Here is a 4,478-nt window from a genome sequence, read left to right as displayed (position 1 = left end):
GAAAATATATTTATGTTTTAGATTCAGCCCACGATGAAATACCCACGATGTAAAGTTTTATGAAGCCAAGATGGAAAGCTCAGCCAAAGAAGGATACCTAAAATTAAGGAGGCGTAGTCTATAGAAGAGAAGGGGCGTGGGATGATCTGTATCTATAAATATATTTATGCATATATATATATATATATTTATGTCAGATATTAGTCCACGATAAAGAAGTTGCTAGGAAAAAGAGGCCACGACGCCATGAAAACTAAGGTTAAACTGGAAAGTTCAACAGAAAGAAGTTGCCATAGAGAAAGGCAACATAGGTCTGCAAATAACTTCTATGTATATACATGATATATATATATTTATATATATAATTGTATAAGAATGGAACTTCTGCAGAAGAAAGACTTTTGAAATCGTGGGACACTTGGCTAAATAAGGATACGATAGTTGAAAGTGGTGGTATTTCATGCAACTGCTACCACTAACTGAAGAGAAGTTGTCGTAAATCATGGATGGTGAGGCTGATGAAATCGTTTTTGAAGAGGAAGATATTTACGGCAGGAGAAAAAGAATGAGAAATCGTGGGACAGATGTTGATTTATTAAAAAGACAAGTGGGAATTCACTTTTAAACTACCCATAACACAAGTTCATTGAAGACTAAAGAAAACATGGCTGAAGCCTGCAACAAAGGAGGGAGAAGATGGAAGGAAGAAGTTACAACTGCCAAGAGATCATGGGAGACTTGGCAGTCCAGAATTTGGCCACGTGGAAATTACTGGAATTGCCACATCAAGTTGCTGCATGCATAGAGAATTCTATAAATAAAGTACTTAGAGCTAATTTGCAAACCCTGTTCAACACACACAACCAACAGCACTTCAATTACTTTACATTCATGTATCTTTACATTCATGTAATACACTTTTAATATGTTTAATTCAAGTCATGCAATTATTATTCCTACTTTCCAACACTTTACTTTGAAGTCCTGCACTTTCAATACAGCTTTCCTTTCCACTAGCCATAGTTCAGTCCGAAAATCCTTTTTCAAGGCAAAAAGAACCCTTGAAGGTGGTAATTCCAGTCCTTCATTCAACCGCCTGATCCTTGTAATTTCCTACTGGATAGTTGTTCGGATATCCACTTTAGAACGACAGTAGTTCCTGGCACGTCCGACATCCACTCCTACTTTCCATTCACCTAGAAAGCGGAACTAGTGCTTTTTCGCGAGCCGAACAATATCTAATCCTAAAGACAAAATACCCTGGTTTGACATTTATTTCCATTAGTTTTGCCACTTTGGCCTTGTTTAACCAGGCATGAATAACTCACTGAAAAAAAAATAAATAAATAAAAATAAAAATAAAAATAAAAAATTCCCAAATGACAAATTTTATCCATCATAAACTAAAGACGTGGAATCCTTGGAGAGGAGGTCAAATCGAGGGTGCCTTCTATAAGTCCAGTTAACATTACATACATAGCTTTAACCAGAGATTTATGCAAGCAACCATCATGTTTTAACAGTTTTACAAAGCATAAAAACATACAGATAAAGTTCAGTTTAAGCACGAACAGAGAATGGTTTAATTGATTCAATTAATCCTAAAACTGTTTAAGAATGCAAATAACACGAAACCTAAGGGAGAGAGTGAGGATAGAACTTGCCTTACACCGACGTTCGTCCAAATCGTCCGACGAATCCTCTGTTTACTTTCTGTTTTCCTCCCAGCCGTCTCTAAACTCTTTGTATCTTACTGTGGTGTAATATCCATCTAAAAACCCTAGGCAGACACCCTAGAGGAGTATTTATAGGCCACATCAATCCTAGACTCTCTTAAACCCTAAGTGGATTTGCTCGGCCCATAAAGAAAACTAGGTTAAATGCACTGTCGGTTGTGAGCTATGATTCTAATTTATAACCATCCATGTGCAACCTTCCCTACAGCCACGTTAAAATAGAAACTAATTTAAACTAATAATGAAAACTATCAATTAATTCAAATGAAACAAATAATAACAATTAAAGCAAACAATTCCCACAACTAAACAATTAACCAGTAAAATTGCAAACAAACAGTTAAACAATAAATAAATAAAAACAATAAAAACAAATAAAACAGAGTTACAATTAAATCACAGTTAATTAATGCCAACCAATTCATCATTTAAACAAATAAAACTCAACTTAAATAATTAAATAAATTTCCAGGTCTATCCTTTTAAATTAGGGGTATTACATTCTTCCCCCCTAACAAAAGGAATTCCGACCTCAGAATTCGCTCTTACCTTCTTCCCATATTTCAGGAAACTGCGAGCGAATGACATCCTCCCGTTCCCAAGTGGACTCAGCCTCATTGTGATGACTCCACTGAACACGAACTAAAGGGATAACCTTGTTACAAAGGATTTGATCCCGACGGTCGACAATACGACACGGTGGCTCCAAATAAGTTGCATCCGGCTGCAACTCAATCTCCCCAACATCGATATGCTGATACCGATCCTCATCTTGCAGAAATTTCCGCAACATCGAAACATGGAACACATTATGGACGCAATCCAAATTATCCGGAAGTGCCAACCGATAAGCGACAGCTCCAACTCGATCCGTAATCATGAATGGACCGACAAACCGCGGTGACAACTTCCCTTTCTTCCCAAAGCGCATTACACCCTTCATAGGCAACACTTTGAGTAGCACCTAATCCCCAACCCAAAATTCCAAAGCACGAGTGCGACGATCAGCATAGCTCTTCTGCCTACTTTGGGCAATACGCATGCGATCTCGAATAAGAGTTATCTTCTCAGAAGTATCCTTGATGAACTCAGGACCCAAGAATCGATTCTCTCCAACCTCCATCCAACAAACCGGTGATCGACACGGTCGACCATATAACGCCTCAAAAGGTGCCATCCCAATAGTCTTCTGGAAACTATTGTTATAAGCAAACTCCACAAGTGGCAAATAGTCCTCCCAGTGGCCCTTGAAATCCAGAACACACGACCGAAGCATATCTTCCATAATCTGATTCACCCTCTCAGTCTGTCCATCAGTCTGAGGATGATAAGCAGTACTAAGGTGTAACTCCGTACCTAAAGCCTGCTGAAAACTCTTCCAAAATCCAGATACAAAGCTCAAATCCCTGTCCGATATAATAGACAATGGAATGCCATGTAACTTCACAATCTCTGAAATGTAAAGCCTCGCCAACTGCTCCAAAGTGTAATCAGTGCAAATAGGCAAGAAATGAGCTGACTTGGTCAACCTATCCACAATGACCCATATGGAATTATGCCCCTTGAAAGAATTTGGCAACCCTTCCACAAAATCCATAGATATGCTCTCCCATTTCCACTCTGGAATTGGTAGTGGCTGTAGAGCTCCTGGCGGCCTCCGATGATCAATCTTAACCATCTGACAAGTACTACACTGAGAAATAAAAAGAGCAATGTCCCTCTTCATACCTGCCCACCAAAACTGCCACTTCATATCTTGATACATCTTATCGCCTCCTGGATGAACAGAGAACTCAGAGTGATGAGTCTCAGTCATCACATCCTTCCTCAAATTATCAGCAGAAGGTACCACTAACCGTCCCTTGTACCTTAAACCTCCATCAGCCCCAACATAGTAGAATGGAACCTCTCCAAAAGCTATCTTTGCGACCTTGTCGACACACTGCTGATCGGTGAGTTGTGCTTGTAAAACCTTGCGAATGATGGAAGGTGTAACCATCATGCAAGCCATAAAAGCGTCTGACAACTCATCTACATTCTTCAAAGCATTCCACTCAGTAGTGAATAGAGCAGAAAGACTACCAACAGGTCGGCGACTGAGTGCATCCGCCACTACATTCGCTTTCCCTGGATGGTACTGTATAGAAAAATGATAGTCTTTTACAAACTCCAACCACCTGCGCTGTCTCATATTCAGCTCCCGCTGAGTAAACAAGTACTGCAGACTCTTGTGATCACTAAATAATCTGAAGGACTCACCCAACAAATAATGCCTCCAAATACGCAAGGCAAAAACCACTGCTGCCAACTCCAAATCATGTGTTAGATAATTAAGCTCACGAGGCTTAAGTTTCCGAGATCCATAAGAAATCGGTCTCTCCTCCTGCATCAATACACATCCAAGACCCTACAACGAAGCATCCGTGTAAACAAGATACTCTATCCCGCTCTGCGGAGTAGCCAGAACCGGTGCAGAAGTCAGCTTCCTTTTCAGCTCATCAAAAGCTCACTAACAGTGTTCATCCCACACGAACTGTACACCCTTCTTGGTCAGATGAGTGAGTGGTCCTGCTATCTTGGAGAACCCTTGGATGAATCTCCTGTAATATCCTGCCAGACCGAGAAAACTCCGAATCTCAATAGGTGATGTAGGCTGTCCCCACTCAATCACCGCTGAAACCTTGGCCGGATCCACTGCTATCCCCTTTTCTGACACCACGTGACCCAGAAATTTCATCTCCC

The sequence above is a fragment of the Cornus florida genome, unplaced genomic scaffold, assembly GCF_030987335.1.
Source record: "Cornus florida cultivar Cherokee Brave unplaced genomic scaffold, ASM3098733v1 CherokeeBrave_3.0.0_Hap2_Chr09, whole genome shotgun sequence".
NCBI lineage: Eukaryota > Viridiplantae > Streptophyta > Magnoliopsida > Cornales > Cornaceae > Cornus > Cornus florida.
The sequence above is the reverse complement of the archived record's forward strand: the minus strand, read 5'-3'. Positions refer to the sequence as shown.